Here is a 23,848-nt window from a genome sequence, read left to right on the forward strand (position 1 = left end):
TGGCATGTTTGATGCTGTAAAATTTCATTTAAAATGATATTTTTTTCAAGAATTACGTATTTATTATATCAATTTTAATACGTCTTTTACACACCAAAACGTTTTTATGAGCTTCACTTAAGTAATTGTTATTGCAACCTACATAAACTGTCGAAAAAAATAGTTGGGTAATTCTATGAAATATAGTGGACGCAAAGTGTGAACAAATTATGCCAGCTTTTTTTTTTTACTATTTTCAAGCTCGAAACGGCAACTCTTTATGCAAGTGGTAATAAGAGTGTAAGTTAGTATAAGTGATCCACAACCATTTTTAATGTATAAGCTTGGCAGTGTTGTGAAAAGAATGCATTTTTTTCTGAATGCGGTCTTTAAAATCCATCTACACAATACCTGTTTTTCTTAGTAGATTAACAATCGATTTTCATACAAAGTTGAATTTGGAAATAATTATAAAACAAAATAGAGTTTTGGACATTCTTGAGCTTCATAAGTCTAAGTTTTTTTTTAATAAACCACACGTTTTATACATTTTGATATCTTCTAAATATTATCTTCTATACATGTAAGAATTTTGAAATTGATTGAAAATTGAAGACACTAGAGTTTTGGCAATGGCTGAAAGCCAAACAAATACCTAATTTTTGTCCCGAATTGCAAACAATAATATAAGGCCCCAAGAAAAGTATTTTTTTTTTAAATGTAAGAACAGTGTTATTAAAGCTTGTCATTAAAGCGTTTTCTTCTCTCTCCCTCTCTCGTAAATGAATTAACCGATTTCCACAATTATTTTTATACATACACGAAGATGACAGACCACATAGAATTAAGCGAATCGCACCTTAATTTGAGCGGATTTCTGCATGGTTTTTTGCTGAGATGACTTTTCCCTTAAATTAAGATGACAAGTCACTATTATTTTACCTTTTTGTTTTACTTCTTAAAGTCCATTAAAAACGCATTTTTTTATTTTAATATAATCTATGTATATTTCGAGGGCCTTTTTGCCTCATTATCAGGATCTGGTATTTATAATAAAAAGCATGTGACAAGTCACATTAATTTTTTGAATGCGCAAATTAAAAAAGAAAGAAAAAAAAAAAGAACTGGCAGCCACCGGAGATCGAACCTACAACTGTTGGGTTACTAGGCGAGTGCCTTACCATCGTGCTATCTCAGTGTTGGAAATAAGTATGATAAACTGCAAGTAAAGCTTAAGTGTGACTATAATTTTAAAATTTTTATTTCTTGTCGGTCTTTTAAAGATGAAAATTTACATTAAAATGAAGTTCACATTAAATTTAACTGAGTTTAAGTGGAATCACCTTATTTTAAGCGGGTATCACCTTATTTTAAGGTGGTGAAATTTAATGTGCACATCATCTTATTTTAAGGTGACATTTTTTTGATTGCATGAACCTACATTTTCTAGCTTCATCAACCGACTTCTCCCCGCTAACTATATAAAAAAATACAATAAAAAAACACGTATACGCCACAGTGCACAACTTGCAAATTTCAACTTTGGCCTAGATGCTAATACACCCTTATTGAAATCAAAAAAGCACGTGCACTCAATTATTTAACAAAAAATTCGTCCTCTTGTCCTCAGTATTAAAAAATAAACAAACAAAAAAATAATCATTTTTATATAAAAAAAAAAACAAAACCGACTTCCATGGACCAAAACTGGGTTTTATGGTTTATCCTATAACCAAAACTGAACGAAATTCTCCTCCTTTTTGGAATTCGGTAAAAACAAAATCAAAAATTTTAAAATAATTCTTCAGCCTTGTTAATTCGTTAATTCAGATTACTTTTAAAATATTACAAAAAAAAATAAATAAATAAAAACCCTAAAGCAAAATGAAAAATCAGGGCTTAATGTCACAAAAATCTAATAATTTTTATATCAAATTAAATGATTTCTAACAAGATTGTTGAATTTCGCGCTCTGGAGTTTTTTTTTATAGTGTCTTTAAAGGACAATGAAAATATTCTCTATAAACATACTACATAAATAATGATGTTGTTTTCACCTATAGGTATGTAGACATCTGGGCAAAGCCTTAAAAAGCTTCCTACAAAAATCACAATTTTACTTCTACAAAGTTTTACTATTGCTAACAATGATAGCTTATGTGAGACCTTATAAGAGTAAAATCAACTTTCACAAAAAACATCTGGGAGTGCAGTTTTGAAATTAAAGTAAGGTTAATAACGATAGTTTATGTTTCGCGTTTTAAAAATCCATTTAAATTATCTGGAGCTGAAGGCATTTAATTTTTCAGGGGCCCTAAAATGGTATGGGGCTTCCGATATTGGCGGCTAGTCAACAACGCAATAGGTGAAAAGGCCCATAATTTGTATCTGTTGTGTTCTCGGTGATTCATGTCCTTGAGATAAATTAGGAAGCTAAGTGAACTTAGATCTGTTTGCCCCGTTATTTACTTTTTTAACAGAATTCATCTCTCCATAATCTTGCGTGGGGCCCTGACAAGCGTCAGGGCCCCGAAGCACCATTTTCACTTGAAAATTCGAAATTATCTTATTTATCCGAAACCAATACTTGAATACAACAGTCTCCTTGAAGAGGTTAAATCAACTTGCTTTTTTAATTTGATAACCTATCAATTCATAGAAACTCCATCTCCTTTAAAAAGCCTCACCAATTTCAATGAGGGTTTTATAAATTTTATTTAAAAAAAAAAAATAATAAAAATCTTATACACAGCATTGTTAAGTTATATTGCCATGATTCGCACGCCCAAACAGCTTTACTTTAAAATTCAAAACTTTTTCATTCCATTAAAACCACCCTTTTTATGCGAACGACACGACACAGTCGTCTTCTATATTTCTATCCTTTCTATTTTCTACTTTTGAAAGCGACCGTGTTAAAGCGAAAAATGAAAACTCAATTCGCTAAGTTACCTCTTCTGTGTTTCCGTCAAGCGAAGGAGTCGAGCGGAAAGGGCATGAACTTCCGTTTTACATTAATAACTGTATTCAGTTGTTGCGTCTTGCGTTATCCTAAAACTATACAACCATTTATTTTAAACTTATCATGTTATTCAGTTGGCTAGCTTTCTCTCTTCGACGACGACTCTACTGGTGGCAGTAAAACTTTTCCGTGCTCTACTCTCAACAAGTGGTTTTGTGTCATTCATGCAAAACTTGGTTGAGAGTCAGAATAAGAGGGGGCACAAGGATAAAAGGACAAAACGTAACGTTGGGTTGTCGTCATCCTCCATCACAGTATGGAGAAAAATTTGTATTCCGCAAAGAATATACCTACAACTACGTATCATCTAGTGAGAGCGAAAATATTTAACAAGCACTTCAGGAGGTCGGCAGATATTGTGTGAATACCAGTTCAGTCTTTGGTTGTAGATTCTATATATGCAAATAGGGTCGCAGGCACGACCCAGCAACGCACCCAGCGCAGCGCCCGCCAGCGAGGCAAAAGTTAGGAGTGCAAATGGAAAAAGTTGTATTGTTTTTCGTTTAATGATTTTTCATTGAATAAAGTTGTGAGTTATAAACAAGTGGCCATGATGCGGTGATTGGGTAAGCAATATGCTTTCATTGTTTTCGTATATATGGTTATGGGTTAACTGCTACAATGTTACTCAAATTTTCTCAATTAAATTAAGTATAAGAATCTTTATCTTAAGCTGTTAACTTTTTTAATGTTTTTTTTTTTTTTTTTTTTTTTTTTTTTTTTTTAATTTTTTGTTTTTTGGGCAACTTTGGTTTCGTGTCATCAAAATTCGAGATTTTAATCAAAACCAACGTTACGATGATGGAGTAATAAAAAAAAATTTGTTCATGTCGTCTATTAGTCTGTGCTTTTGAACGGATTTACCTACTTCAAATTTAGTATTGATGATTGTTTGTGAAATTCTTTTTTTTTTTCTCAAACAACGGAAAAATGGTATTGCGGAGTTTTTTTTTAAATGACATAAATATTTCGTATTGTATATTTCGCTAACATCTTCTTCAAAACTTCGAAAAAATTAAATCCAAAACCAAAAACTTCCTTATTTATGTATTTTAAAATAGTAAGGTTATTCCGTTGAATAACTATATATAGACGTGTCTAGACAAAATGTGGCTTATCATGTTATCCAAATGAGAACTTCAATTATTGAGGCAAGTGTTAGTTAATTCAATTTGGGCGTGTTGGCCAAAGTTCTAAATCAAATTATTTTCCCGTTTTCCCTATGCACTGTGGCGTATACGTGCTTTACTTTATATTAATTTTTTTTAAATTTTTTTTTACCGCATCGTTGCCGTAGGTAAAAAAAAGTAAGTATCAATTATCTATGTAGAAACCATTGAGTAAATAACAAACCCCTTTTAAACCAAAAGTGAAAAAAGTTAACGCGTAGACATTTATTTTTACTGTTTAATAGGCATTCAAAGTTAAGATACACAAAAATCATTTTTTCATTTATGGGTGCAGTTTTTTTTTACTTGCAATCTTGTTATACAGGTAACTTGTGTTAAAAAAGTGTAAACAGTAATAAATTATTTTGGATGTTTAACAAGGAGGTAAATGCTATATTTATTAAAACATACATTTTATTGTTAAAAAATGACGCAATTATTAATATAGAATTTATAATACATTTTTCTAAGTTTGCAGTAAATTAAAGATTTAGTTGGTTTTTTCCCTCGTTTCCAGATTAACAGGATAGCGAAAAAATAATGTACCTACTAAATTGATTTGACTACCGTTACATTAAAAAATAAAAAAAAAAAAATCTTTTTTCATGAAGAGTTTATATAAAAACATTTAATAAAAACATTAAATAAAAATAAAATGCCAAAAAGAATTAATAAAAGAATTTTTTTCTAGAGATTAAAAAAACATGAAAAAATAATATAAAATTTAGATTTAAGTTGAGTAATAATTTTGACTTCTAAACGAAGTAGGGTAAAGTTGCCTTTTTTCGGCCGTCTCCAGTTTCCGGCCACCTTTCGGGAAATCGTTATAACTAGTGATTTCAAAGGGGTCTATTCCAAATTCTGCTGTTCTAACATATAAGAGAACAGCATAAGATCAAAATTTTGGAATAAACCCTACGAAATCCCTAGTTATAACGATTTTTCGAAAGGTGGCCGGTAACTGGAGACGGCCGCAAATAGGCAACTCTACTCTATGCCATTAGATAGAAACATAATTTTGAAAATCGTTTAGCGGTTTTTTTTATATAAGTAATATGTACCTAACAATTTTTAAATTTTGCAAGAAAAAAAATTTAGCTTTTTTTTAACAATCGAAACATGATTTAAAAAAAAAATTCTCAATATTTAAATGTTAGTATTTCAAAAACGTTCTTGCACACAAATTTTCATTGAAATCGGTCGTTTGTTTTACGAGAAAATCAGACATCAAGAAAACGGTTTTATGGAAATATTTCAATATTTCAATATTTCAAATATAACTTCTATAAGAGAATTAAGTAGTACGACAGAAAAAAAGACTCATATTTCCAACTGGTCATACGAAAGATAGTAAAGTTAAGTAAGTACATTTGACAAACAATCAGTGAACAGATTTTATACGATGCTCATATTTTATAGAATTTATGAAAAAGGTAAGTTATTAACCAATCCCGTTGCTAGGTCTGTAGATATATTTTTTTGTTTTTTTTTGTTTGTAGTTACCTACCTATGGAAACATAATTTTCAGTATGTTTACCAACTTCAAAATTAAACTGCTTGGTTTTCAGCCTTTCAAATGATGGACAAACTGCAGTCAACAAATGCATTGGCAATTTCATCACTTTAATCAATGTCAATATTTGCCAAAGTTGGAAGTCTCGCATGGACCCACCATCAACAATCCCTCTCCACCACTTTACCAGATATACAATTTTGGACGATGCTATGCATCAATTGAGTCCTGAGAGAGAAAATTACTCGGGAGAAGAGTGTTTTGTAGCAATATTTTCCTACCCACAATGAATTATAGGCATTCGAATGAATTCACCTCTGTCCGAGGAAGCTCAGGTGAAATTTCGAATATTATTATTCGCGAATGTATGCGCCTACGGGCCACTACATTTACGATAGTAGCTATCTGCAGACTATGCATTGTACCGAATGCCAACTTTGCATCCGCATCTATAGCAAGGAAATTTTAAATGTAACCAGGGTATGTTTACTTAACATAAAGCTTTTATTGTGTGTTTGTATATGAATGTTATGTAGTCAGCTCCTCTGTTGTGTACACTGTACACATATTCAAGTTACAATTTGATTGAGTTTACTGTTTGGGTTCTGTCCTTTCTGAAGATCTCTTGCTTTTACCTACATATACTATATACTGCTTTTATGTAAGTACTGATTACAATTCGATTCGCATAGGGATAACATTGGTGCATACTGTTGTTTTCTGCACGGAAAAAAAATATTAATAATCTTCATATTAGCTTGGTCCAGTATAAAATACCTGAACCTAAATGCCATTGAAAGCCAATAAAATGCACAACTGGGTTGCAAGTACTTGCGAAACGAAAACACGCTGGTTTGGTTTGCACTTGTATTACAAAATATTTTTAGAATTTTTTTTTTTGAAAATTGTAAGATCTGTTTTTTTGAAAATAGTTTTTCTTACCTAAATAATTTTTTTTATTTTATCTTTCAAAAAAAAAATTGGTAAGCTTATCTAAAAAAATTATTCAACACATAAAAACAAAATATCAAAATATTTATCAACCAGTTTTCAAAAAATTGATTTAGCAAAAAAAAATTTGAAACTTTTTTTAAAAATCAATAAAGAATTTTTAATTATTTTTAACATTACAACGTTTTGTTCGAAAATTTTCACTAAAATCGGTTTATTCGTTTACGAGAAAGTCAGAAATCAAGGAGACGGTTAAATGGCAGGTACTGTTAATAATGGCTAAAAAAATATTTGTTTAGCAAAAAAAAAAAAAAAATATATTTTTTAATCAAAACCGTTTAAGCAGTTTTTGAGAAAAGCAAACATTTTCATTTTGGTCATAATGTGAAATACCGTAAATTTTGGTTCTAAAAAAAATTTCAATTTCCCCTCTAGGGAATAGCCCACAACCTTAAACTATCAATTTTTTAGTAGTTTTATTTACGTACATACATACATATGTGTCAACATAATTGGATTTTTAAAATGGGTTTTGAACGCATAACGGAAAAAAAATCATGTGTGCAATTCACACGTATGTATGTATCTACCATGCCTACCAAAAAAGTAAGAATTTTTTAAAGCCAACCATGTCGAAATTTCAAAATGAGACTACGGTACTTTATTCACTGGTGGCTGATCTGATCATCATCGGCAACAGATCTCCACAAGTGTTTTGAGGTATTTTTCAATTTAAGATTGTGTAATTTGTAGAGCACGTTCTGTTATGTGTGACATATCAAATAAAAGGTAATATTATCAGCATGCGTATTAAAGTTAAATCAAATTTGTATGTGCTCTCGATCAAAAGATATAACGTTTTTAGAAAAATAGCATCTTTTCATCGTTATCTCAGAATTTTAAATATGAAATCAATTGAAATTTTGCACGATTATATTTTATTTATTTTATTTAATTACATATCTACAGTACAAATTTCATTCATCTATCTATCTATTAAAACAAAAAAGTTATAATCAATTGATTTTTCCTGTCGCTTTTTCGTTTCATCTTGTTTCAAATCACTACATTACTAAAGAAGTTTTCACTTCAAAAAATTACACCATTAAAAAGCTTACAAACTTTCCTGAAGAATAAAGCCATACTTAAATTTTTATAATGCACAAAAAGTATAAAAATTATTTATTGAAAACAATCATTTTCATCAAAAAAGCGAAAAAAACACGTAATTTTATCTTCTCACGCTATTAAATGCATTTTTTTCTCTAACAACCTATACAAAATTTTAAACTATCTGAAAGCTTATTGTCCAAGCTCAAAATATATATATCGATCAGGCCTATGAGACGTCTACAAAAAGAGCCAGATTTTTTTGAACTCGATCAATTTCCATCAAAAAAAGCGACAAAAACACGTATTTTTATCTTCTCACACTATTAAATCCATTTTTTCCCTAACAACCTATTTTTACACCATCTGAAAGCTTATTGTCTTAGCTAGAAATATATATATTGATCAGGTCTATGAGACATCTACAAAAAGAGCTAGAATTTTTTCAACTCGATGAAATTTCTTCAAAAAAAGCAAAAAAAAAACATTTATTTTTATGTTCTCATGCTATTAAATCAATTTTTTTGTTTGACAACCTATACAAAAATTTATACCATGTTAAAGCCTATTGTTTCACATTTCATATGACGTATCAATCTCATTTCAAAGATGTCTACAACAGAAGTTAGAATTTTTTAAAATCAACCATGTCGAATTTATAGACTGAGATTACGGTACTTCCTATACTGATGGCTGGTCATCGGCAACAGATCTCCACAGGTGTTTTGAGGTATTTTTCAATTTTTTCAATTTAAGATTGTGTTACTTGTAGAGCACGTACCGTTATGTGTTATATATCAAATGAAAGGTAATATTATCAGCATGCCTATTAAAGTTAAATCAAATTTGTATGTGCTCTTGATCAAAAGATATAACGTGTGTAGAAAAAGAACATCTTTGTACCGTTATCTCAGAATTTTAAATATGAAATTAATTGAAATTTTGTACAATTATAGTTTATTTAATTACCTATATACAGTACAAATTTCATTCGTTTCATCTTGTTTCAAATCACTACGATACTAAAGAAGTTTTCACTTCAAAAACTATTTTTTTGCGCTAGAGTTTTTGACTGTTTTCATCCGTTTTTATATTTATATTTTTTTTTTATAGATAAATAAAAATAAATAGATACAGAAGAGAGATAATAAGCAGTACTCTATTTTTGCGAAATAGTCAAGTTTCTGAGACAGCGGTCGTTTTTTGACACGTTATTTCTTCATACATAACAGTACATGCTCTGCAAGCTTCACAATATTAAGTTCAAAAAATTTTAATTTTTAGTTAACTCCTTTGTAATATACAATTTCAGTCAGTGTATGCAATTTGTAATAAATGTTTTCTAATGACGTTATCACGTAAAATTATCGTCCGTAAACCGACTGTACAGAAAATCATAATCATTTTTTCAAACAATATAAAATCATAATATGATATGATATAATATGATAATATAATATGATATTATCTTCGTTCCAAAAGGTTTCTAACTTTAATAAACAAAAAAACAAAAAAAACATACGAAAAATCATCATAATTCGAGCTGTTTCTGAGAACTTCGAAGGAAAAGTCTTTGAAAATAGTAATAAAATAGTAATAGTTTTTGTTTCAGTGTGCTACTATCTAAAGTTCTACTCATTTTCGAAATGGAAAATTTCATGTCAAGCAAAACTAACAGAGAGAGCGGGGTAGGAGGAAATGTGATTTAATGTTGGCCCTGGTCTAGTGAGTTGGGACATCATCAATGGAGAAGATCCTACCAATATGAATTTTTATGTCGACATCAGCATCCTGACGTTGTTGGAACGTTTCATAATTGGATTTTAGAACAAGAGTACCTACATTTTCAATTAAAGTTCAACATTGTTGAGGTACCTACTTAAATAAACATAATGCAATAATAGATATATACATATATATCTGTGAAATTTTCCAAAATAGATATTTCGTAGTTCTTTATGCAATATACAAATGTATAGAAATAGTTTCTTCTTTTAAAAGGTATTCTATTAAAATGATTTATGATTTATTAAAAAAAATTAATGCGTTTCAAAATTTATATTTTTGATGTTTCAGTTTTTATCAAAATGAATTCTATTTACAAATATCATATTGGAATAATTTCTAGTAAGTAAAAATAATAATAATTATTTGTTCAAATATAAAAAAAATCCGACATAGGTCACTGTGGCGTATGCGTAATATTTTTTTTACAAAAAAAAAACAGTAGGTATACAATTTCTTTAAATGATTTCCAAGGGGTTGAAATTATGAAAAGCACTGTTGATTTGACTAGATAAACTATAAAAATAACAACACTTGCTTTATCTTCTTCAATCTAACCTATAGCACCTTATGCAAATTATTTTTTTATTTGGTTTTGTTTCAATTTCCCAAAAATGTCAGATCACATAAATTTCGAAGTAAAATGACAATTTTTTTAATTTAGGAAATTTACTTTGGCAAGGATTTGACTTGTGGTCTCTTCTCATTTATTGAAACTTTTAAAATGAAACTCATTTATTTTCCAAAAAACAAGAACCTAATTTAATTGAAATTGACTTTCCCATGGACTTGGTGCATACTCAGCTGTCACTTACTTCTTTACTCAGCATTCGCTATAAAGGTTGAGTTTACATAAAAAAAAAACAACGAAAAAAAACCTTTTTTTTTTAGATCCCCTTATTTTTTGTGTGCGTCGTTCGTCCTTATTACAACTCTCACAGACCTTTATTTCTTCGTCCTTCAAAGTCCATTACAATTTAAGTGAGTGTATGGACGAAAGATAGGCGGGAAAGGGACTATACACAAATGAATAAGGAAACAGACAAAACGATATGAATACAAACCCAAAGTAAAGTGATGATGATGAAAAAAACGGAGAATGCTAGTGTTTCACTTATCATTTATTCATGAGAAGTACCGTCTGCACTTAAGATATTCAAATTCGGTTCACAGGATAATAGATAAACTCAATGGATGGTAGAAGGCTTGATGATGTTTTGGGAGAGGTATGGACGAACTAAAGTGCCTCCAAAGAACAGAATCAAACACTAAGCACAAAACCGCCAGTACCCACCCATCATCCAGCCATCGAAACAGAGAATCGCACCCCCCACAGCAGTAGCTCCAGCTTAAGATTCGTTTCTTCGTTTAAGTTTTTAGAAGTATGTATACATATTCCCGGTTTTGTGAAAGGCACCCAGTAAAAGAAAAAAGGAACTTTAAGCGAAATATCTATTTAAAAAGATAAAGTGCTCTTCTCGATTTCCATCATGATGTTTATACTTGAGTTAGATAAGGAGGGAAGGGCTGGGGCTATATGCACGGGAGCTATGGTTTGGTTGGCCATACGGTTGAGGATATGGGTTGGCAATGATTGTGCCTTAGTGCCGAGATGATTACATTCCGAGTTGAAGCGGATGATGATGATAATGATGATGTTGATTACTATGAAAAGGATAATGATGAAAAGCGGGAATGCATTAAGGACTCATAGCCATCATCATCATCATCGTCATCGTCGCCGTCGTCGTTGTGTACTTGAACTCGAGGAGTACTCTGAGTACCAAGCTAGAAAACCCTAGAAGCCTACTTCAATTGTTATATCATAATGAAGACCTGACAGGAATGATTATACTAACAAAGTGGATTTAATTACGTGAAGCAGCTTTTTGTCATAGGAATAAAGCAAGGACATGATTCATCTATTCTGTCATTGTTTCTGCCGCTAGAATTTGAATATATGTATGTGGATGTATATTGAATGTACATGCTTATTACATAAGGTTAGGAGGAGCTATTGTGACCCTTAAAAACGAAATGTGGACTTTGAAGTAAACGTCAAGAACTTTGAATTTCCATTTTTAACCATTTTGTTGGTTTGAAAAAATATAATAAATGTATAAAACAATATATATGCACAAAAATATATTAAATATATAATAAGTTCCGTTATGAATAAATTTATTGCAATTTATTGGAACTCTGGTGTTCCACAGGGAAGCCATTTAGGTCCCTTATTATTTATTTTATATATAAATGACATAACCTTCATTATAAACAACACTTTTCTTTTAATATTCGCTAGTGACATTAAAATTTTCAAAACTATTAGGTCAATAAAATACTGCTCACAGCTTTAAAAAGATCTAAAAAAAAAAAAAAAACAGTTTTTCCTGTTAATCGATGAAAAATTATTTTAAAATTGCACACGTATGTAATTAAGTCTCACCTTATAGTCCTGTGAGTTTGAGGTTTTTTGTAAGCTTTCAAAAATTCCTAAAAAATAAGAAACACTTACTTGTTGTTTTTCGAAAAATAGGGCTTTAAAAATTAAATGCAAAATAAAATAAAAAAAAAACATATTAAATGAAATTGAGCTTCAAGAAATGTATGCAGTTTAATTTCTTTTACTAAGATGCATTTTTAGTAAAAAAACGTTTAAAAATCGTTAGAGACGTTTTTTTATAAAACTAATTTTTTATAATTAAAGAAAATTAAAAAAAAAACTTGGAATGCCATTTTGTAGAAGTTACTAACCAACACCTTAAACAAAAATTTTAAAGTCTAGTTTTCCAAATTTTGTTTTTTTTTTTTTTCAAAAAGACAAAAAAAAAAAATCAAAATTTTTTTTGAAATCCAAAAAGGGGTAGATAGTAATAAATAGGACACTATCTCTTTGAGCAAGATTGTTGAAAGATTATTTTATGAATAACTACATATATCTTCTACATGCATTTAAAATTTGATGAGTAACAGCGGTAAAAAGGGTAAAAATGGGGTAGCAAAACGATTACAGAGAATGCACCAAATGGCGGTGGTGCGGCTGTGGTGCGTCGATCAAAAATTTTATTTTTATTTGAAAATTCAATTATTTATTACCTAGCTTCTGACCATTTTGTTTGGATAAAAAAAAAACCTTTCAGACAAGAATAACAATATTGAAATGATTCAAAAGTGCAACTCTTCTCTTTTATTTGATTTTGACCCATCCGAATGATTTTGATTTGACTTTCATACCAAATTTAACTCAATTTGTATCTATATTTGTTTTACACAGAAAAAGGAATTGAAAAAGGACACTTAATTTTCATACACAAGTAAAAGCGTTGAAGTTATAGAAAGGATATTTTACACATCTGCAGGATAGGAGAGTAAGTTTCGTAACTGGGCTGCCTCTGTCTGATTATTAGATTTGTCAGGTCTCCTGTGTCAAAGGATTGCAAATGAATCGTAATGGTTGCTTTGCTCTTTATATACACCCAGCCACTACTGATGTTAACAAGTGCCGTTCTAAATAATTCTCTTTCTCTTAACTAGTTTATGTGATCCTATTTTTATGCCTAGTTGTCTTCTTATTTTTCACCATTCTATTTTTAATGTTTAATGTTCATTTGAATTTTGATATTTTATTTATTTATTTTAATATCTACTTATTTCTGTTATAGATTAAAATTAATCTTTCAGACTAAACTCTTCAAAACTAATTACAGTTAAAATTGCGCAGGAACGAAACAGGATTATTAAAATGCCTAGATTGCTTTTCTTCAAAAAACTATAATGAAATCAAAGATGACCCATTCATAAGCCATATGTGACAGAGATTGTATTCTTTGGATGAAATTCCCATTTTAATATTATCTAAGTTTATGCATGTACAAACCTATGTGCCAGTCTTCCTTCCATACGTTAGATGTTATAACATAAGAAATAATGGTCAATTCCAGAATAATAATAGGTTTATACATACAATGTCGTATACTCAACATCCAGTTCTCGTTTAGATACAAAGAGGTTTGGGCAAAAAGTATGGAAGATAAAAAAAGGGAGTGAATGGGGTACCGAAAATAGATGGTGTGTGATTTCCTGGTTATATCATCGTCCAAATATGAAAAAAAAAACTATAATAAATTGTTATTTCCTGTAAATTGTATTTTTTTTACTGAGCTCTCCCTCTATGTGGCAGCTCACAGCCCCATACAGTACAATTTACTCATACTAGTATACACAACCGTGCATAGATACAAACTCATAAAACATGAGCTTACTTTAAAATTATTTTCCTAAGGGAAAATAGAGTTTCGCTTTCAAGATGACTTCTAGGAATAATATATTACAATAACTGTTGCGCCCAGACAAATAAAATGCCCTATTCTGCACACCCAACACAAGAAGGCTAAGTATAGCAATCCAAAATATTAAAATTTTTGATTTAAAACTTTGATTTTAATGCAAAATTTCGATCAATATTCTGTTATAATTGCCCGACTTTTAGAAATTTTTGATCAGTAGCTGCAAAGCTATCAAGTACAGCTGTTTTTTTTTTTAATGAAACAAATGACATTATTAATTTAAAATAATGCGATTTCCATCTTTAGCTACAGCTTGTTTGCAACTTTCTTTTTGACAAAGCTTGTATTCGTAGATATTTTGTTTTTCTTCATGCAGACAGTCGTAAATATCGAAATCGTCGTCCTTGAATCGACGGTTTAAGCACAGCAATGCAATGATTAGTCTCGACTCCATGTTGTTTTACTTAGAGTAGGAATCAATTTAAGGAGTTTAATTTACTAGACAAATTGGTATTGATATCCGCAGTCCACAACAATAGTATTCAATGTAATTGTTTAAACTTTTTATTCGCAAATTTTGACTTTCAAATCATTTATGTATTTCAAAAACTTTTGAAAAAACTTGATTTAAAAATTAAAATAAAGTATGTATGTATGTTATTCTGGATTTTGAAAAATCCTCTAATTTTTTCAGATTTTTATTTTGACACTAGATGGAGTCCCAATAGGTATGTGTTGACTGATGAGGGCATTTTTTTAGATATAGACTTAAATCAATTTTTTTTGATGAGGTTCTTGTCTGCATTAAACAACGTTTTCAAAAAGGTATAAATCATTTTTCTAGGACCAGAGGTTTAGTCAAGACATGCTTGCTTTAATAAACCTAAAAACCATGCATGCCCTGACTAGACCTCTGGTCCTAGAAAAATGAAAATTGAAAAGCAACAGTTTTTCGACTTAAGAACTTGATTCAAAAATAACGGACGCCCTAATGTGCACTCCACAAAAATGTTCAACACCACACAGAGGTCAGATGACTGTCAAAGAGAAAAGTATTGACAGGAGTTTTGGAATTAAGAGCTGAATCAATGATGTTCAAAGTCTGAAAATTCGAACCATTTTTCTGACGCTCCGTGGCTTGAAAAACGATTTAATCCTTCAAGTACCTATTAAAGATCAAACCAAGATTTCAATATTCATTAAGAAATAAACCAGCAAATCGGTGGATATAAATTATTCTAAGTCATTCAGAAATGCTGTGCTTAGAAAAATTTTGCTTTCCGCAGTGGATATGCCGAAGTGCGAAATGTTGTATTTTATTTTATTTAAGCTCATAGATATATTTGTTTTTATTAATCTTTGCTCGCGGCCGTTACCCCTTATAAGGAACTCTTGGCGACCCTCCAGGGGGTCGCGACCCACACTTTGGAGAACACTGTTCAATACTATTCATGAAACTCACATACGTTATCGGAACTTTAAAGCGTGGCAACCCTATGAATTGGCAGAATGTCGCCAGGCCCATATGCAAACCAGGCCCATTTAAAAACTGATTCCCAAAACAAGCTTCCGTCAATTTTAGTTAAATAAAAAAATATTGATGCTCTATATGGGGCTCAAGTGTTTTTCATAATTAAATATGAGACCTCTGAATATAATCTAATTAGAGCTCGGCTCTGATCTCTGATCGCGCAGAGATTTTTTCAGAGGCAAAAAACATAAACGCAAAATATAAAACAATAATTCTTGGTTGATTGATGGATCATTTGAAGATTCCTTCTGAATAGCAAAAATTATGTTGGTTAAGAATTGTAGTCCAGTCAAAGCGTCATTTGACCTTGTTTAAACAAAAAGAATGTGCACCAAATCGATAAAAAATATTGTAACGAACTTTATTTTTTGCCGTAGGACATCCTGAAGCCGAGTTATTATCAAAAAACGATATTTTTGGGTGTTTTCGCACCGGTCTTACTCGCGTTCATTTATCAATTTCTTAAAAATGCAGGAAATTAAGAGGGCTACAAAACAAAAAAAATGTTGATCATAATATAAGCTTTTTCGAAATAAAAACGAAAATGTGTTTTTTAACAACTAGAATTTGACTTAGTTATTCATTTTAATACAGTAAAATTACATTTGAACGATAGAAAATATTATAAGCAAGAGAATGTATGTTTATTTTTTGGTCTACGACAAACTGGAGCAAAGATATTAGCTTTGAAGTAAAATATCCCAAAAAATGCATTTTTGTGAATAAATCCGCTAAAAAGAATAATCAGGTGTTGAGAAATTGGATTTAAGCCTTTTAAATATACCCCCATCGATCCATGAAATAAAAACTGACAGTGCCTCTGTGCGCAAGGTTAGGCCCTTTTTTCCGACGCTTTTACTGGAGTATTGGTCACACGTAGGTGGTTACCTACATTGCGTGAATTGCACAAATAGCTATTCGGTTCTAATGCCGTTTCAGCACCTGGCGCCAGCTTGGTCTTGCTTTATCATAGTTTCCTTTTTTCTGTGCTTGGAAAAATGGTCACCGTAACTATAGTTCCTATATCGAGAGTAGAACTTAATATTGGATGTCATTGGCTTTTAAATTATTGATTGCAAATATGTACGCATTGATTTTCGCCTCTCAAAAACATATTAAATTTATTTGTTTTCCAATATGTATTTTGTTTAGTGGACATGTGAATTGTATTTACCTCCAAGCTTCCAACGATTCAAGACACACTTTACCCAAAAAATTGTAAACCCTTTGATTAATTGAATGTAATGCAGAATCAAATGAATTCCCATTCAAAGGACATTCATGGTTTAATTGGTAGTGGCAGTATCCAGAAGCCATCAGCACAAAAAGTGCGGAGTTGGGTAATGACCACAGTTTGTTTCGGTAGCACACTGTTTTCAATTCGAGTTTATATGAAAACGTTTCAAAGTTGTTGTCATCTCGTTGAAGTTTTTCATTAAAATTGCAATTTGACCCGCCGCAATATTTGATACTGTTTTGCCTGCCCTGTTCTCATATATACAACAGCCCAGTTGATTGGTTGATGCTTGATGTACTTTTAGCGTTGATGTTCAGAAGAGAGGTCAAAGCAAGGGATAAAATTGTTTTGCTGCGACATCATGCGCTTGTATGTTATAGAGGAGCAATGGGATACACAATTCGGTTTTGCTGATGGAACGAGTTGCTGCTCCTCGCCCTGTCGACTTTTCATTTTGCTTTATGCGGGACAGAGCAACCAGGCAGAATTAATTTGGTTTGTGGTCACCACGATACGATGTATTGATCATACTACATTATATGGAAGCAATTTTAAATCAGGCGCCCATATACAAAGAGTCTGGGCAGCTAGATACAGAACCAATTTTGTTCAATGAATTCGACGAGAGAAAACAGAATCAATAATGATACGGACTGGACTGTCGCTGATACTGTCAACCACGCGCTGACGTGCATCATTGGAGTGATGCATCTAAAAGGAATATTTGTTGGATTGTGGGGTTTTTCGAAGCAGAGGACTGATTCTTTCGACAAGAAAACATGTAATAGTATTTCTTTTTCAGCTTTCTAAGGAATTTTAAAATCCAACTCGTCAAATGAACCTAACGAAGAAGGTTTAAAAAAAGACGAACTGCAAAAATGATGATAGAATAAAAATAATTCAATGTGGTTTAAACTTTTTGATGCACGACGGCGACAAGTCGACACAGTTCACGCGGTTTCCCAATGGGAAGTTACAATTGTTTCTTTTTTATCATGTTTGATCTTTGAGCAGTTGCGTAGCTAGCCCTTTTGGGGCAATGTATCCAATATTTTCTTGAGCCCCCTTTACTATCTAGAACTGAGCCTTTTAATCACTTTTAAATAAACTTGAACACTTTCGTCAAAAATCAACACAAGTTTTATAAGAAAAAAAAAACAACTAGCTAAATCTGTAAGCATGTCGAAAAGAAAGTAATATTATGTTAAGGTGTCCCGAGCATGTCGAGAGCATGTCCCGAGCATGTCCCGAGCATGTCCCGAGCATGTCCCGAAAATGTCCCGAGCATGTCCCGAAAATGTCCCGAAGATGTCCCGAGCATGTCCCGAAGATGTCCCGAGCATGTCCCGAAAATGTCCCGAAGATGTCCCGAGCATGTCCCGAGCATGTCCCGAAGATGTCCCGAAGATGTCCCGAGCATGTTCAGAGCATGTCCTGAGCATGTGCCGAAGATGTCCCGACGATGTCCCGAGCATGTCCCGATCATGTCCCGAGCATTTCCCGAGCATGTCCCGAGCATGTCCCGCGCATGTCCCGAGCATGTCCTGAGCATGTCCCGAAGATGTCCCGACGATGTACCGAGCATGTCCCGAGCATGTCCCTAGCATGTCCCGAAGATGTCCCAAAGATGTCCCGAGCATGTCCCGAGCATGTCCCGAGCATGTCCTGAGCATGTCCCGAGCATGTCCCGAGCATGTCCCGAGCATGTCCCGAGCATATCCCGAGCATATCCCGAACATGTCCCGAGCATGTCCCGAGCATGTCCCGAGCATGTCCCGAGCATGTCCCGAAGATGTCCCGAAGATGTCCCGAAGATGTCCCGAAGATGTCCCGAGCATGTCCCGAAGATGTCCCGAGCATGTCCCGAGCATGTCCCGAGCATGTCCCGAGCATGTCCCGAGCATGTCCCGAAGATGTCCCGAGTATGTCCCGAAGATGTCCCGAGCATTTCCCGAGCATGTCCCGAGCATGTCCCGAAGATGTCCCGAGCATGTCCCGAGCATGTCCCGAGCATGTCCCGAAGATGTCCCGAAGATGTCCCGAAGATGTCCCGAGCATGCCCCGAAGATGTCACGAAGATGTCCCGAGCATGTCCCGAGCATGTCCCGAAGATGTCCCGAAGATGTCCCGAGCATGTCCCGAGCATGTCCCGAGCATGTCCCGAAGATGTCCCGAGCATGTCCCGAGCATGTCCCGAAGATGTCCCGAAGATGTCCCGAGGATGTCCAGAGCAAGTCCCGAGCATGTCCCGAAGATGTCCCGAAGATGTCCCGAGCATGTCCCGAAGATGTCCCGAGCATGTCCCGAGCATGTCCAAAAGATGTCCCGAAGCTGTCCCGAGCAAGTCCCGAAGATGTCAGGAGCATGTCCCGATGATGTCATGAAGATATCCCGAGCCTGTCCCGAGCATGTCCCGAGCATGTCCCGAGCATGTCCCGAGCATGTCCCGAAGATGTCCCGAGTATGTCCCGAAGATGTCCCGAGCATGTCTCGAGCCTGTCCCGAGCATGTCCCGAGCATGTCCCGAGCATGTCATGAGCATGTCCCGAAGATGTCCCGAGCATGTCCCGAGCATGTAACGAGCATGTCCCGAAGATGTCCCGAGTATGTCCCGAAGATGTCCCGAGCATGTCCCGAGCATGTCCCGAAGATGTCCCGAGCATGTCCCGAGCATGTCCCGAGCATGTCCCGAGCATGTCCCGAAGATGTCCCGAAGATGTCCCGAAGATGTCCCGAAGATGTCCCGAGCATGTCCCGAAGATGTCCCGAAGATGTCCCGAAGATGTCCCAAAGATGTCCCGAAGATGTCCCGAAGATGTCCCGAAGATGTCCCGAGCATGTCCCGAAGATGTCCCGAAGATGTCCCGAGCATGTCCCGAAGATGTCCCGAAGATGTCCCGAAGATGTCCCTAGCATGTCCCGAGCATGTCCCGAAGATGTCCCGAAGATGTCCCGAAGATGGCCCGAAGATGTCCCGAAGATGTCCCGAAGATGTCCCGAGCATGTCCCGAAGATGTCCCGGGCATGTCCCGAAGATGTCCCGAAGATGTCCCGAAGATGTCCCGAAGATGTCCCGAAGATGTCCCGAGCATGTCCCGAAGATGTCCCGAAGATGTCCCGAAGATGTCCCGAAGATGTCCCGAAGATGTCCCGAAGATGTCCCGAAGATGTCCCGAGCATGTCCCGAAGATGTCCCGAGTAAGTCCCGAAGATGTCCCGAGCATGTCCCGAGCATGTCCCGAGCATGTCCCGAGCATGTCCCGAGCATGTCCCGAGCATGTCCCGAGCATGTCCCGAGCATGTCCCGAGCATGTCCCGAGCATGTCCCGAGCATGTCCCGAGCATGTCCCGAAGATGTCCCGAGCATGTCCCGAGCATGTCCCGAGCATGTCCCGAAGATGTCCCGAGCATGTCCCGAGCATGTCCCGAGCATGTCCCGAAGATGTCCCGAAGATGTCCCGAAGATGTCCCGAGCATGTCCCGAAGATGTCCCGAAGATGTCCCGAGCATGTCCCGAAGATGTCCCGAGCATCCCGAAGATGTTCCTAGCATGTCCCGAGCATGTCCCGAAGATGTCCCGAAGATGTCCCGAAGATGTCCCGAAGATGCCCCGAGCATGTCCCGAGCATGTCCCGAAGATGTCCCGAGCATGTCTCGAAGATGTCCCGAAGATGTCCCGAAGATGTCAAGAAGATGTCCCGAAGATATCCCGAGCATGTCCCGAAGATGTCCCGAAGATGTCCCGAAGATGTCCCGAAGATGTCCCGAAGATGTCCCGAAGATGTCCCGAAGATGTCCCGAAGATGTCCCGAAGATGTCCCGAAGATGTCCCGAAGATGTCCCGAGCATGTCCCGAAGATGTCCCGAGTAAGTCCCGAAGATGTCCCGAACATGTCCCGAGCATGTCCCGAGCATGTCCCGAGCATGTCCCGAGCATGTCCCGAGCATGTCCCGAGCATGTCCCGAGCATGTCCCGAGCATGTCCCGAGCATGTCCCGAGCATGTCCCGAGCATGTCCCGAGCATGTCCCGAGCATGTCCCGAAGATGTCCCGAGCATGTCCCGAGCATGTCCCGAGCATGTCCCGAAGATGTCCCGAGCATGTCCCGAGCATGTCCCGAGCATGTCCCGAAGATGTCCCGAAGATGTCCCGAAGATGTCCCGAGCATGTCCCGAAGATGTCCCGAGCATGTCCCGAAGATGTCCCGAGCATGTCCCGAAGATGTCCCGAAGATGTCCCGAGCATGTCCCGAAGATGCCCCGAAGATGTCCCGAAGATGTCCCGAGCATGTCCCGAGCATGTCCCGAGCATGTCCCGAGCATGTCCCGAGCATGTCCCGAGCATGTCCCGAGCATGTCCCGAGCATGTCCCGAGCATGTCCCGAGCATGTCCCGAAGATGTCCCGAGCATGTCCCGAGCATGTCCCGAAGATGTCCCGAAGATGTCCCGAAGATGTCCCGAAGATGTCCCGAGCATGTCCCGAAGATGTCCCGAAGATGTCCCGAAGATGTCCCGAGCATGTCCCGAGCATGTCCCGAAGATGTCCCGAAGATGTCCCGAAGATGTCCCGAGCATGTCCCGAAGATGTCCCGAAGATGTCCCGAGCATGTCCCGAAGATGTCCCGAGCATGTCCTTAAGATGTCCCGAAGATGTCCCGAGCATGTCCCGAAGATGTCCCGAAGATGTCCCGAAGATGTCCCGAGCATGTCCCGAAGATGTCCCGAAGATGTCCCGAAGATGTCCCGAAGATGTCCCGAGCATGTCCCGAGCATGTCCCGAAGATGTCCCGAGCATGTCCCGAGCATGTATCGAGCATGTCCCGAAGATGTCCCGAGCATGTCCCGAGCATGTCCCGAGCATGTCCCGAGCATGTCCCGAAGATGTCCCGAAGATGTCCCGAAGATGTCTCGAGCATGTCCCGAGCATGTCCCGAAGATGTCCCGAGCATGTCCCGAGCATGTCCCGAGCATGTCCCGAGCATGTCCCGAGCATGTCCCGAAGATGTCCCGAAGCTGTCCCGAGCAAGTCCCGAAGATGTCACGAGCATGTCCCGATGATGTCCCGAAGATGTCATGAAGATATCCCGAGCCTGTCCCGAGCATGTCCCGAGCATGTCCCAAGCATGTCCCGAAGATGTCCCGAAGGTGTCCCGAAGATGTCCCGAAGATGTCCCGAAGATGTCCCGAAGATGTCCCGAGCATGTCCCGAGCATGTCCCGAGCATGTCCCGAAGATGTCCCGAAGATGTCCCGAGCATGTCCCGAGCATGTCCCGAGCATGTCCCGAGCATGTCCCGAGCATGTCCCGAAGATGTCAAGAAGATGTCCCGAGCATGTCCCGAAGATGTCCCGAAGATGTCCCGAAGATGTCCCGAAGATGTCCCGAAGATGTCCCGAAGATGTCCCGAAGATGTCCCGAAGATGTCCCGAGCATGTCCCGAAGATGTCCCGAGCATGTCCCGAAGATGTCCCGAAGATGTCCCGAGCATGTCCCGAAGATGTCCCGAAGATGTCCCGAAGATGTCCAGAAGATGTCCCGAGCATGTCCCGAGCATGTCCCGAAGATGTCCCGAAGATGTCCCGAAGGTGTCCCGAAGATGTCCCGAGCATGTCCCGAGCATGTCCCGAAGATGTCCCGAAGATGTCCCGAGCATGTCCCGAAGATGTCCCGAAGATGTCCCGAAGATGTCCCGAAGATGTCCCGAGCATGTCCCGAGCATTTCCCGAAGATGTCCCGAGCATGTCCCGAGCATGTCCCGAGCATGTCCCGAAGATGTCCCGAGCATGTCCCGAGCATGTCCCGAGCATGTCCCGAGCATGTCCCGAGCATGTAACGAAGATGTCCCGAAGATGTCCCGAAGATGTCCCGAAGATGTCCCGAAGATGTCCCGAGCATGTCCCGAAGATGTCCCTAAGATGTCCCGAGCATGTCCCGAAGATGTCCCGAAGATGTCCCGAAGATGTCCCGAAGATGTCCAGAGCATGTCCCGAGCATGTCCCGAAGATGTCCCGAGCATGTCCCGAGCATGTCCCGAGCATGTCCCGAAGATGTCCCGAAGATGTCCCGAAGATGTCCCGAGCATGTCAGGAGCATGTCCCGAGCATGTCCCGAGCATGTCCCGAAGATGTCCCGAAGATGTCCCGAAGATGTCCCGAGCATGTCCCGAGCATGTCCCGAAGATGTCCCGAAGATGTCCCGAAGATGTCCCGAAGATGTCCCGAAGATGTCCCGAGCATGTCCCGAGCATGTCCCGAAGATGTCCCGAGCATGTCCCGAGCATGTCCCGAGCATGTCCCGAAGATGTCCCGAAGATGTCCCGAAGATGTCCCGAAGATGTCCCGAAGATGTCCGGAAGATGTCCCGAGCATGTCCCGAGCATGTCCCGAAGATGTCCCGAAGATGTCCCGAAGATGTCCCGAAGATGTCCCGAAGATGTCCCGAGCATGTCCCGAGCATGTCCCGAGCATGTCCCGAGCATGTCCCGAAGATGTCCCGAAGATGTCCCGAAGATGTCCCGAGCATGTCCCGAGCATGTCCCGAGCATGTCCCGAGCATGTCCCGAAGATGTCCCGAAGATGTCCCGAAGATGTCCCGAAGATGTCCCGAAGATGTCCCGAGCATGTCCCGAAGATGTCCCGAAGATGTCCCGAGCATGTCCCGAATATGTCCCGAAGATGTCCCGAGCATGTCCCGAAGATGTCCCGAAGATGTCCCAAGCATGTCCCGAAGATGTCCCGAGCATGTCCCGAGCATGTCCCGAAGATGTCCCGAAGATGTCCCGAAGATGTCCCGAAGATGTCCCGAAGATGTCCCGAGCATGTCCCGAGCATGTCCCGAAGATGTCCCGAGCATGTCCCGAGCATGTCCCGAGCATGTCCCGAAGATGTCCCGAAGATGTCCCGAAGATGTCCCGAAGATGTCCGGAAGATGTCCCGAAGATGTCCCGAAGATGTCCCGAAGATGTCCCGAAGATGTCCCGAAGATGTCCCGAAGATGTCCCGAGCATGTCCCGAGCATGTCCCGAGCATGTCCCGAGCATGTCCCGAAGATGTCCCGAAGATGTCCCGAAGATGTCCCGAAGATGTCCCGAAGATGTCCCGAGCATGTCCCGAAGATGTCCCGAAGATGTCCCGAGCATGTCCCGAATATGTCCCGAAGATGTCCCGAAGATGTCCCGAAGATGTCCCGAAGATGTCCCGAAGATGTCCCGAAGATGTCCCGAAGATGTCCCGAGCATGTCCCGAGCATGTCCCGAGCATGTC

This window comes from Episyrphus balteatus, chromosome 3 (genome assembly GCF_945859705.1).
Source record: "Episyrphus balteatus chromosome 3, idEpiBalt1.1, whole genome shotgun sequence".
NCBI classification, from domain to species: Eukaryota; Metazoa; Arthropoda; class Insecta; order Diptera; family Syrphidae; genus Episyrphus; species Episyrphus balteatus.